The sequence below is a fragment of the Manacus vitellinus genome, unplaced genomic scaffold, assembly GCF_001715985.3.
Source record: "Manacus vitellinus isolate BGI_N305 unplaced genomic scaffold, ASM171598v3 scaffold_10_pilon, whole genome shotgun sequence".
Taxonomy (NCBI): Eukaryota; Metazoa; Chordata; class Aves; order Passeriformes; family Pipridae; genus Manacus; species Manacus vitellinus.
The window spans coordinates 11,044,729-11,058,934 of record NW_021938838.1 but is presented as its reverse complement, the minus strand read 5'-3'; the positions used below and the strand labels follow the sequence as shown (position 1 = coordinate 11,058,934).

The 14,206-nt window shown below is 39.3% G+C and overlaps 1 protein-coding gene across 1 annotated transcript in view; it reads right to left on the bottom strand.

Annotated features, from left to right (window-relative positions):
• NKD1 (NKD inhibitor of WNT signaling pathway 1) overlaps positions 1–14,206 on the bottom strand; it is a 111,640-nt gene that overhangs the window by 95,770 nt on the left and 1,664 nt on the right. The window lies entirely within an intron of this gene.

Sequence of the window (14,206 nt, the reverse complement as noted above, 5' to 3'; positions counted from 1 at the left end):
CACCTCTTCCCCTTAACAACAAAGTCAATGATTTGCTATATCCTGTGCATGCAAGTTGGATCCATTTCTTTGACTATGTCCTCAACACTAGATGAACCCTAATTTTGCCCTTTCCATTCTTTACCAAGCCTGTCTACATAAACTGAAGAAACACTCTCTTCTCTGCCCACTTGCTTTTTTCAGGCCTCCTTTCAGAGGAAAGGTCCAGCCTTTCCTCTCACCAGCCCTCTTTTGTCTTCTTTCTTAAGACTGCATTTTCACCCAGTCTGAAGGGATTGCATTTTGCTCATTCCCGTTTGATATATTTCTTGTGAGACAGGATCAAATGAGATTGAAGGCCCAGAAAACCCCATGCTGTGTACCCTGCATAAAATGTACTTTCTCTTACACTAGATAAAGGCTTACATGACATGTATTTTTTATAAATATATATCTATGAAATTTTGAAAGTAGGCAAAAAACATTATAATATCATAAGGTGGCAAAGAATACAAAAGAAGAAAAAAACCACAGTGAATAGAATCTTTTTTTATAAAAAAGAAAACTATGCTTAACACAAACTCCTTCATGAATTCTCTTTATACTTCCAGTGACACAAATTCACCATTCTGCTGACACTATTGCTGACTCTACTGAAAAAGTCACCCAAGAAGGCTCATTTTAAAATAAAATTTTACGAGGAGAGGAAATGGGGATTTGTAGTAGAGCATTTCCTTCTACTTAATCACAGAATAATTATTGTGATGGTATAAAGTCCACTTGGTCTTTTAATTGATTTAATGATAAACACGTAACATTTTGGGGGTAACTGTCACTAAGACATCAAGTTAAAGAAGACAAAATCTTAAATTATAGTTACCCAAAAAGATCCCCCTCAAAATTATGTAATATCAACAAACAACAAATCCTTGCAGTAGCTCTGTGTTTCTAATAGTGCTATCAATTTTAATACTAGTTCCAGATTCCATTCATTTCAAGTCACTGAGGAATTCTTAAGTATTTACAATCATCAGTCAAACAAGGAACCTTTTCAGCTCTTTGACCTTAGAATCATGAGGTATAAACTTTCAACCTCCATACAGAAGATATTTTTAAAACAAAGAGTGCATTTCCCAGAATAATGATGCTCTAATACTAAACAGCAGCTCAGTTATTTTGTGTTAAGAAACCAAAGCCCTTCTTACACAGTTTCAAAGCAGCAGCTGTGACTTTGAAACTAGGAACTCATTCTGGCCACCTGCTTCAAAACCAGCCAAAATAAACGTGGTGGGATGGTTCCTGTTGATAACCATTGGATGGCAGGGTAGCACAGGTTGTTTACTGCTAGGGCTCAGGTCCTAGACATCACTAACATCTTCAGGATCTCATCTGGATGAGGACCTTGGGATCAAGCTGCATCTGAAAGCTGGATTAATTATTAAGTGCTACTTTGCAGTACTGATACTCAAGAGGTGTGAAACTTCACTGCACAGCTGAGATATATTGTTCATGGCACGCCATTCACAGTGATGTTTTACTCCCACGGCAGATGATACTTCTCAATCCCTTGCCAAACAGAGAGTATTATGGTCTGGCTTGTAAGGTATTGGTTTCTTTGAAGAAAGGGTTTGTTTTGCTCCGTTTTTGTTTGGGTTTTGTTTTTGTTTTTTTTTTTTTGCAACATGGTCAAAACCATCCATAATAGCAATAACAGTAAACTAAAAATTATTGCTTTAAAACCTCAAACTAGCCTACTTTTTCTAGTCTTACTGAATGCAAAAAACATTGCAAAAAAACAGTGTCCACCAATTCAGCCTAGTGAACACATCTTCCAGATTCACAACCATAGCTACTGTAGCAGAGTGTACCTCAGGAGATATTTCAGAGCCTAATCCTGCTCTCCACAGAGTTAATGGATTTCAACAGTAAAAGAATTTGGCCCACAACGTATCAGCCATTTCTAATTCTCAGCATTAAAAAGCAAATGTAATCCCCTTCAGAAAACTATACCACAGAGTACTATACAAGAAAAACAAACCTTTAATATCTAAAAACCATACAGACATGTTCCTAAAAGTTTATTTCAGTATAACATTGTTAAAGAGGGAGAGAAGAAAAGAAAAAAAAAATCAGAGAAAAAAAAAAAGATGAGGTCACTGATAAGTATCCTAAGCTCTTTTAACTTTCCACTCCTTTTTGCTTTATGTTCCCCCTTTACACACACCTTGAGCAGAGGCACATTTCAGACAAAGTAACCCACTGTACCACTCACAGTGCCAAAGGTGGAAACACGCTCTTCTCCTTATGGCCAGCAAAGGACCCACACTTTGATCTTCAAGGAAAAGCCCCTGGATGGTGCAACTGAAAAGTCTGCTATAAGTTTATTTCTTTTTTTTTTTCTTCTTTTCCTATAAATTACTCCTCCTTTTGATGTCTATTCTTGCTCTTAAAAAAAATACACACATCAAGTTAAGATGAAAACTGCCCACACGACAAGTTTGTGTTTACAAGCTTAAGAGCCAGTTTCACTTGAACACAGGTCAATGCCGCTTTAAGAAAACATCACATACCAAAAAAAAAAATCACACATGGTTAGAACACATCACGAGCAGAGGAATTGCGGACTCAGTCTGTGAGGCACCAAGCCAGCCTGAGAAGCCCTTTGAAGTAAGAAAAACATCCTCTGGTCAGAGCACATTTGTGAAACCGTGGGACAGGCGCTTTAAACAACATTCACTCCGAGATCACCTGCGGTGTGCCAGTGGATTGGCGCCTGTGTAACTTCAACAGCGTAACCCTTTATATTCCACAAAGATCACTCACTCCAAAAACCTGTCCTATCAACAGCACACAGTCAAAAAACTGCGTGTCAAAGCATGTACCAGTTCTCTGTACAACACAGGCAGGCAGCTCCAACAGACACGTGAAGTTTGGGAAACCCAGCCGTAAGCAGACCTTGGTCAGCAGAAGAAAGGGTGGTGCCGGACAAGGCAGTGCTGACACAGAAGGAAAGCATCACCCTGCAAGAAGGGACACTTGCAAACCAGTATTGCACAAAGCTTACAATACAGTTTGGCATGCAGCTAGGTATGACACAAAACGCTGTTAGTCACCATCATCATGAGAAGAAAGATTCTTGGCTGTGGACAGCTAAGTCCAGGTAACACATTTTTTTTTCCCCTCCCCATTTACAGATAGATAAGACTGAACAACAGAAGACTGCTTTTCCAGCAGAGTTACCTCCCTCCACCCAGCTCTGCCGTCAGCTATTAGCACCCAGCCTGCTGGCATCAGTAAGCTGTGCCAACACAATTTAAAGCAAATCCACCTCTGATCTGGCATGTCTCTCTGACAGCCATGCCTCTCAGAAAAGAGCCTCTAACTGAAGGCAGCACTGCCTATCCAGTCCTCATAGTACTGGATATTGGAATTGATATTTAATAACAGTAAATTTTGACTAGACCCCATGTCAGTTGATACCGTGGAAGGAGCAAGCCTCACCCTGTCTTTGGACAGGGATCCTGCTGATATTAGGAGACAGCTGGACCATACAGTAGACCAGGACTTTTTCCTTTCTTAAAACATACCCCTAAAGGCACAATATTAGCATTTTTCTTGTCCAACCATTCTACTCTTCTGTGTTTGACGATCTTTCCTACTTTTCTCAGTGGTGGCAAAATTCCCCTCATTTTTGAGGAGACAGGACTGTCAGTGTTGCCATCAGAAACACATGAGGAGGGTCAGATTACTGTTGCAGAGCTAACAAGGGACCTCACAGTCTTTTTGCTTCTCCCACAGGACATTACCCATTGTCTGTTATTCAATTACTGGCAAATCCAGGGGGCTTCCCACTACAGTGCCTTTGGTTTCTGTCTTTCCAAAATGGGGAAAATCAAAGGTGGTTATAGATTAAGGATAAATTGTTTTAGCAGAGGTTTGCTCTGTATTTAAACAGCACATGCACTTTAATGAATAAGCACAAGCAACATCTGCATGCTGCAGCCTAGCTGGTCCCTCCTGGGTAACAGCAAATGCTCAAGGACACAGAGATACTTCAACATGCCTTACTTTTGACTTTCAGCACACATTTCTCACAAAAATTTTCTTTTTTCCTTCTAAATGGTATTTAAAAACAAACAAACAAACAAACAACAACAACAAAAGAACACATTTGGAAAAGAGTGCCATAATAAAGCTGATGAGCAAATTCCAATGAAGTCTATGTAGCATCAGTGAATACAATACTTCCTTTCCAAATGCTGGGTTTTTTCATTCTTTTCTGTTACACATCACCATGTTCTAATCCAAGAGCAACTGTCTTTCCAAGTAAAGCCCTGTACAACAGCTTATGTAGAAAGAGATCTCATTTACTTCTTTATGGTGAGCATTAGTCCAGATTTAATGATTTTGTGTGCTTCCTATTGGTCATAAATAAATGATGGAAAACAGCCTTAGAGTAGAAATAAAAAAAAAAAAAAAAAAAAAAAAAAAAAAAAAAAAGAATGACACTGTGGTTCAATACTTGAACAAATCAACCTAAACAGATAAAAAACCACCTTCATACAATAAAAATGTGTCATTTTAATGGGTATTAAGGAGTGCTGTGGGAATAGCCTCTTTCAAAACATGCTTTTTAAACCTACCTGCAAAATTACATTGCTAATTACAAATAGGAATTTAAGTGGCAGTACAGCTGGGAAAAACTTTTGTGAACCTGTCATAAAATGATCAGATAAACTGCATCTTCAGGGGAAAATACATTGCCATTACATCAGCAATGTAGCTGTCAGATAAAAGGACTATTAGTCTCACCACTTGAACCTTCCCTCATCTTTCACTGATGTGGCAGAGAACCCAATACAAAAGCACTAAAAGCAATGAGAAGTTTCCCCTCTACTAGAGCAGGGATTTTGCATCAAAACATAACCGAGAAATAATGCAGAATTTGTAAAATTATAAAACCAGTCTTATCTAACTGCACTGAATTAGTTAAAAATATACATTTAAATGTAATTTATTTATGGTATTCAAAAAAACTACTTTTGCATACATATCCACATCAGGAACAAGACCTTGCACATAAGCTTTGCATAAATAAAAATGGCTTTAACTGAGATAACCTATGAAGTTTATCCTCAAAATAAAATTAAATATTCGGGAAGGCTAAATGAGGCACAGTTTTTCCATGGGAAAAAATATCAAAGTATTATTTATTTTCCTGTAAGTACTTGTTTTGAAAAGCCTTTCCTCCCCACCTGGGCTTCTGCTAAAAGCCACAATCTACGTTTAAACAGTGTGTACGCTTTAGAAAATTATCAACCCTCTTTTTTTATAGCAGGAGCTTATGAAATTATTTGATCCACTTTTCATATAGAAAGTCTAGGGCTGACCATAAAGAAATAGGCAGGCTCCCAGTATAAACTTACTGGGATTACATCAAAGACCTTCCTCTAGGATCAGACGATTGATTTCTTCAATGCTTTTTAGAATTTCTTCCAGGATATTTTGGGTTATTGCCTTAGACCTTTGCTCAGCTGGAATGACAGATACTCTGTTTGCTAGACTCTGATGTTCTGTCTTTACAGGGGAATGAGTGTCTGTAGTGTACACACACGTACACTATATGAACAGAGAGAGACTTGGAAAGTTCACAAGCAAAATTATTATTTATTGTTTCAAAAAGAGTAGTTTATTACAGAAACACTGATACAGGCTTAACCACAGCATCTTACGCAACACAGAGACTGCTTGTTATTCTGTGAGCTCAGGACTGGGACACTCTATGCTCAGAGAAAATTCCCACTCCCCCAAAAAGACATTTGTTCTTTATATGCACTTAACGCATAAGGCTTAGCTTTACAGCTACTACCTTCTTTACCTAACTCTTGGAACTGACTGTCCTGGAACTATAAAAGGTTTTTTAAGGTAGGACAAGAAGAGGTTTAGTCCTTATCTATCACTGTCAAACCTTTGGGGAATCAGACAGCAAACTACCTCCGAGGGCAATGCGACACACTACCCACCGTTCTCCTTCCTCCCCCAAGACAAATCTGTCACCTCTGTACCACTCATCATTCGCATCAGAGTATGGATCAAAAGATCCGAGGCTGCTCCCAAATCCCATTTCTCCTGCAAGACAGTACTTTGTTCTGTCACTTCCCTACTGAGTCTATCCCCTTATTTTATGCCTCACAGCATGTGTGGCTGCACCCCAAGATCAAACACCCATGCATGATTTTCTTTCACAGATCTTGAATCACAATGTTATACTTTAATAGGAACCTCAATATACTTAATCCCTTTAAAGCTGCCACAGTAATGCCCCCAAATGCATTAAATTCCACCCTAATCACAAAATACAAAGTATTTCTCTGGATGGGCAGTGTACAGACTGTTCTGACCACATGCCAATCCACCTCTGAGCTAAAGCAACATACACTGCCTGCATTTGTTAGTTAGAAGTCCAAGGATACATGGCTGAAAATTCCAGGCACTTTAGAAGTTCTCTGCTGCAAATTTCCCTCAAAACATAACTGATCTCCCACATTTAAGGGAGGATCTCACATTCTCAATGCCTTCTCATTGCAAATGATACAAGGAACCAGAGCCACTGAGCCTGCATTGAAATCCAAACCCATTTAAACAAGACCAATACATAGCCCTTTTCAAGATACAGGCAAGACACCCTCTCGCAGTCAGCTCGATGAGCTTCAGAGTTCCACTGAATTCTCAGATTGAGAAGAGTTATTGGAGAAAATTACCAAACTACCAGGGCTTTGACAAAAAGTAGAAAATCTGCTGGTCCAGTAAGTCTTGTCCACAAGTATTAAATTTTATTAACAGCTTCAAGTTTAAGGAACAACTCCTCATATATGTTTAGCAGGGACCTTGGTTTGGACCAGGGAACCACAGGGTCTTTTCTTACCCCTGCTGAGAGATTAGTGTGTGGTGGGAGCTTTTACACATATTTTTGCAGGGCTCTTCTTGGCCATTGACCGATGGTGTTTCAGTCTCCTGTGGCCACTGTCTGGTCATCTGAGGAGCAAAAATATTTACTGCACCAAAAGTTTTATAGACTAAAACAACAGGGTTGTTTATTACCCTATAACATACAATAGGCCACACCACAGAATCGCAAAATGGTCAAGTTGGAAGACACCACAGCGGTGCAGGGTCATCTGGTCCAAACTGAGTCATCCTAGAGTACACGGATCAGGTTTGCATGCAGATGGTTCTTGAGTATCTCTGGTGACAGAAACTCCAGAACCTCTCTGGGCAATCTGTTCGTGGTCACTACACAGTAAAGATGTGCAGGTGGAACTTGCTGTGCATCTGTTTCTGCCCATTGCCTCTTGTCCTATTGCTTGGCACCAGCAAGAGAAGCCTGGCTCCAGCCTCTTAACACCCCCCCTTCAGATACTGATAGACATTGAGGAGGTCCCCTCTCAGCCGCCTCTTCTCAAGGCTGGACAGGCCCAACTCTCTCAGTCTTTCCTCATAAGAGAGGTGCTCAAGTCCCTTGATCATCCTTGCAGCCTCCACTGGAATCCAGGAGCTCCATGTCTCTCCTGTCCTAAGGAGCTCAGAACTGGACAGAGCACTTCAGATATGTCTCACCAGGGCTTAGGGGCAGGATCACATCCCTCAACCTGCTGGCAACACTCTTCCTGATGCATCCCAGGATTTCATTGAGTTTCTTGTGCCCCAGGACACACTGCTGGCTCAGGGACAGCTTGCTGTCCACCAGGACCCCCAGGCCCTTCTTGGCAGAACTGCTCTCCAGCAGGACAGCCCCACTCTGTCCTGGTGCATGAAGTTGTTCCTCCCCAGGTGCAGGACTATGCCTTGCCTGTACTGAACTTCAGATAGTTCTTCTCTGCCCATCTCTCCAACCTGTCAAGGTCCTTCTGAAGGGCTGCCCAGCACTCTGAGGTATTGGCTACTCCTCCCAGGGAAAGTCTTCCTTTCAATATTCTTTCACCCTGTTCTCCTGGGTCAGAGATTCCTGAGGGCTGGTCTTGTCAATGTAGGCCAATGCAAAGAAGGCATTTGGTAGCTCTGCCTTCTCTGCATCCTCTGTTACCAAGGTCCCTCCTCCATTTAGTAATGGGCCCACATTATCCCTAGTTAACCTTTTGTTACTGGTATATTTGAAGAAGCCCTTCTCATTTTCCTTGACATCCTCGGCCAAATTTAATTCCAGATGGGCCTTGGCCTTCCTTGTCTCATTTCTGCTTACTCTGACAAACACGAATGAAGCCAGTGCTACTCAACTTCACAAGTGTTATAGGACCTCCTAACAAGAGACTGCAGCACTCCCTTCCTCAAACTGGATTCTGTATGACTAAACCAGAAGTATTTCTGACATATGACAGGCACCCATCAGCTCATGTGAGACACAAACTTACAGGGATTAAGGAATCTAGCTGAACACTTCTTTGCAGATATAAGCCTGTTGGAATGCCCACTCCCATGGCAAGCCAACGGATCAGTCCTTATTAAACAGTGTACATGTGGTTACATGACAGCAATCTGTTTGGAAGACACTAACTGTACAGGACTTTTCCAGCTCAAAAAAGGATGTCTCACATGTTCAGAAGTGTCATCTTCAAATTAGAAGACAATTTATATGCCATATTGCTCTTCTGACAATAAATCCAGAAGCTTACAAAGAGTGAACGTACTGTACAACTGCGCCCCTTGCAGAGAGACCAGGAGAGCAGTAGTTGAACAAGCAAAAATCATTTCCCTTTTCTCTTAGCTTACACTAAATGCACAGCCCTTTCAGCACAGCCAACACCACTGGCGTTCCACCACCACAAGACAAATGTCATGAGATACTGCAATACAAACATGCTTTGCTGGCTCAGAAATCAGACACAATGAAGATTTTGCATTTGGAACTTGGTTAATAATTCTTGAATGGAATACAGGCCAACTTAGTCTCCCATAGCTGTAGTTAATCTGTAGGAGTAAATACAAGCTTAGTTTTGCTGCCAATGTTGGCAGATATGACTAAATAAATTCACAGAGAAAGTATATTTGACCATTTCTTCGCATTATTTTTTTAGCTAAAACTATGCTTCACTTTCCATGAAAAGATATCCATAAATATCACATAGTTTGAAAACTCACAAGTATTTAGAGTAACAAGTATATCAACTAGAAAAGTAGTTCCATTACAAAAAAACCCCAACAACTTCAAGTATTCTGTACATGTGAACATCTACCATTTACTTTCCAACCAGTTTTGATGCTGACATTCACGACGCAAAATCCATCTGCAAGGATTTCTATAAAGGCCAACATCTGCAGCACTGGGAACAACGTTCCATTTTGATTTAAATATCATCACTGAACAATTATTTCTCCAGCTTTGGAAAAACTAACTCCAACAAAGTTTCAGTACTCAAGAGACTTCTCTTTCCTCTGTTCATAACCCAACTCAAAAGAAATCATAAAAGTCAACTAAGATCTTCTTCTTCTGAAGGGTGCCTACAAATAGCCACTTACCGAGCTCCTCCTGGGTCTTATTACAGATCTCAAAACCTACAGAAAACCCTTCTATTAATGAATGCTGTTGAAAAGAACATTCCCATATGTCGACAATCATGTGCTGCAAATGTCCCATTTTTGTTATAACTAAAGTTTTAGTGTGAAGTCTGGACTACATTATTTACATTTAAGACATTAAAGAATATACCATATTGTTGTTACTTTTCATCCCACTTTACAGAAGAAAGTGTACTCCATAACCAAGGCCTTCTTATCCAGAAGAATTAAGGTTTCACTAAGCCAACAGGGACTATCAGGAGCCCAAGAGACATAGATGAGGACTTCATCCAGCTACTACACAGAATATGCTTTCTTCTTACAAACACCAAACTAACTCCACTTTAGAAGAGGTGGGAGAGGGTTTAGAGAGAGGGTTGTTAGAGATCAAAAAAAAGTTACTTTAATGAGACTGTTTGCAGAAACTTCACGGGCCATTCAGCTTTCCAATCAACATGCCAAATTAAAAGTGCACCACAGTAAATCTGAAAGACCTATAAAACGAGCCCTGATGAAATACAGACTGTCTTCCATCCACCTCCTCCATATGGCTCAAGCAAAGTCAACTTTTAATGTCATAACACAAAATATTTAATTTATGCTTTTCTTCATATGTCAATTTAACCTCTGGCACATAGCTTTGAAACCATGTAAGGATGCCTAACACTTTCCATATGGCAACTGAATTGTGGCTTTTAATTGCACCAACTGGTATCATTCAAGGATAATTCCCTTGGAATCCAGCTTTCTGCTACAGTATTGGCCAATTCACTAATCTCATCACCATGGCACTAATACTTTCAGAGACTCTTTGATTGTTAATATTCATATTATAATTTTCCCAAACCAGAGCTGTCAAGATATACTGTGTGCACCACTAATTAAATTATCTTGGTTTGTTGGCACCAAATTTCAACACTAAATAAGATTCTACTTTTCTCTCTATCAATACAAAGTTTGGCAATTTTATTTTGAACGCCACACAGAATATTTGTGTGTATTAAAATACTTTTTAGTCATACCAGTATCTGTCACTGCTGAGTCTGTTGTTTATTTTAATCCTCAGAGTCAATAAAAACAATTATCTATATAATACTGACATTAATGAACTTGAAAATATTTCAGTTAAAAAGATCACTTCAAGCAGTCACACAAGATAGCATCCAAGGAAATTTTCATTGCTCTTGTCACCATATCAGTACGAAGGCAATCTTTCAAATGTCATTCCACCCCTGAAATCACCCCAAAATAGTGCTACAATTACATCTTCCATTTCAACAGCCTTTAAGCCATAGTATGCACATACCACTAAAGAAGTCTCTTTTCTGTTTCTTATTTTCATTTTGGATGAATGACCTCCCCAGCTGTGTCTTCCAGAAGGCGATGTATTTTTAATATGCACACACACACATATGCTATTTAGCAGTGGGGGATTGGGAAGGATTTTTTTTTTTTAATTTAAGATTGATCATACTAGAGGAGCAGTGAAGTTGACACTGGTGTTGTCTCCTCTCAGCCATGCAAGGAATGCCCATTAATGTCACTGGCAGTTACAGGCACAGAACAAATGGAGAACAAGCCACACCTCTGAAGTACTGATGTGCCTCAGCATTTCATACTGTATTAGTCCCAAACCAGATATTCAACTCTAATTAATATCAATTAGGGTTGAACAAGAGGATCACTAGCACCAAAGAGCCCAGCAGAAGTGGTAAGCTAAAGTCTTTCCTATTTTACCTAAAATGATCACCTTCAATGGGACTCACTGAGAGTTGGTTTAAGTATTAATTAAAAAACACAATATTTTTTTCCATTCCCAAGCACAGATCTGAATGAGATGCACAAGAAACCAGTAAAATTTCTTGTGGCTTTGAAGATAAAAGTAAATTGAACTAAGCGAATGTCATATTTAAAATTTGTCCCTCTAGCACTAAACTACTTCTCAGTTAAATAAATAAATACTTGAATATTTGCAAACAATGTGCATCTCCAAAAATAGTTTGCAAAAGTAAACACACTGAGTAAATTTAAGCTTAAGAATTATACAGCATCAGAAAACTGTTCTGGGTACAAGGTAGCTCTGTCATGAAGCAGCAAAAGACGTGTATTCAGTTGCTCTAACAGATTTACAGCCTCAGTGGTTTCAATTAGCTTTGAACTAGAAGTTGACTCTGGACCTCATACTTTTCATGGATGGAACAGAATTCCTTTTTTATTTAATCCTACATGATGTGGAAGGCTGCAGCCCAGCCCTCAGCCTCCAGAGTCATTAAAACGTTTAGAGCAGAGCAGCCCCTGCTGGGCGGGTGGCAATGGTTTAATGAGATCAGAGCTCCCGGCCCAGCACCGGCAGCTTCACACGCACCTCGAGTGCATGTCTGGGACACGCTCCCCTTCCTCTGGCTCATGCCTTCACCCAGCAGTGAGATCCTCCTCAGATGGCTGGTGCATTTGGTAGTAGCTGGACACTAATGACTGTTCTTTCAGTGAATTGGAGGAGGGAGACACAGATGGACAGGACATAACATGGACAACACATCAGCTGAGGGAAGTCTGCTCTAGCCAAGAAACTCTCAAAACTTCTGTTCAGAAGGAGAAAAAGTGTTGTATAATTGAGCTCTGCTTGAGCCAAACACCCCTTGAGTGAAGTGATGTAAAGACCTCCCCTCCACAACTACTTTAAATTCAATCATTCTAGAGAGGACTACAAATGAAATTTTATTGTTTTCCTGTATTAGTCACTCATTCCTCTTGTAAAATGCTACATGAATTCCCTGACCTTCAGTGTCATCTCCCCTGTACGACTAACTTCACCAAAACAACTCAGTGCCTCTGCTCTTCAGGGAAACAGCCTTCCAATTACAACCTAGACAGAATTCTTGGCTTACATAGAGCAATATATGTCAAATTGCACTACCATACCCAAGTTTTGACAAAAATTATTCAAATCTTTGAAGTTTCAGACTTGGAAGACGCTAAGTGCTCTCCTCTCCCATCAACAGGTCTTTGGAGGGAACTGAATTTCACCAAATATGTCCTACTTCCTAACAAAACCACCATGAACAAAGCTCTAGGTAAGGAATCCTACTAGGAAAATTATTTCTAGGATTTTTTTTTTTAATTCTGCTGGATGTTTCAGTGAATGCAGATGTTTTCATCAGTGTTTGATCTAACTTTTTCTGCCATAAGTCACAAACGCAGCAAATAGGACCTACTTGGGGGCAAAGGAATGTTTTACTGAGAAGCCAAAGTTTCAGCTGTGACACAATGAAACTGTAACATTTCACAGAGCCTTTTAAGCTTATTTTAGGATGAATATTTTATGATGAATTTTGGTCGATGTTGAGACTACACAACTGTCCCACACAATCCCCAGTGAGTAAACCATTAGTAGAAGCAACTACTATTTCTACATCTTGAGGTAAATGAAGAACCAAGAGGTTAGGCTACAATTCACTTTGTAATTTGGTATAATTATACAAGAGATCAAAGAGATCTCAGAAGAGAAGCAATCATGCAATCTCAGTTATGGAGTCAATAGCTGTGACTTCATAATCCTTGTCAAAATGACTGTACATATGGCACATCTGGTTCCAATGTAGGATTAGAAATGCATCCTTCCATATTCCAAAAGTTCATATTTTAAAGGAACTTTAATGTAGCTGTCCCAGTGTGCCTGTGACAGGATGACAATTAAACTACATAAATTAGCTGGCTATATATGCATATAGATACTACCAAATACATTAGGCAGTAAATGGTAAATATTTTTGAACATTCAGAAACAGCTCTATAAGGATGACAGTAAAAAACCTCATGGGATCAGTGCTTTTAAAAACACTTAAACCTATTTACAATTTTATAACACACTAAAACTTCAGACTAATATTCAGTTAATGGCTTGCTAATTGCTGAGGCATCATGAGGAAGACTTCCTCTTGAGTAAGAAGAAAAATACTTTCTACTGTCATTCCAGCTGAGCAGACCTCGTGAAGCTGACAACTGAAGAGTGTCATGAATAGAAAGTATCTTTGACAAAAGATATTTTCTCCTTATTTTCAGAAAGCAAATTATCTTTGTGGAAGAAAATATATTTCGCAAACTAAAGTCAGAGTTTTTTACCTTTAACTCTTGTATTTTAAACCTATGGTTTTAGTTTGGCAAGTTGAGCTTCTTTTCTAGAAAATATACATGTGAAAGGTAGAACACATCTAAAAAGCTTGACTTACAAAAACTGTGATAATTGAAAAATAATTGAAAAATAATTAAAAGCATGTGTTTCTACTCTGCATCTGTATCATACATGTATGTTCTATTAGAAATGAGAACTTCTTTATTTGGACATAATTGTTTCCAAGTAAAGCACAATAAAAATCACTTCAACCAACCATACCTGCAAGCCGATGGTGATTACGCTTATCAATTACAAACACTCCCTTTGCCCTGCTTCTAGGAACTCTCACAATTTATCCTCCTTGAAATACAATACTGGTGGAACCTAAAAAGTCATCATTAGCTTTTACCATACTACACATCTTCTACTCACTTTAACATCCCACCTGAAATGTGGTATTCTCCACTTGTGAGTTAATTTTTCCTGAGACAGAAGAAGTCCAAGCTTCTGACAATACAACTGGTAGCTGACAAAGCAAAGAGCCTGCAGGAGGTTTGGTGG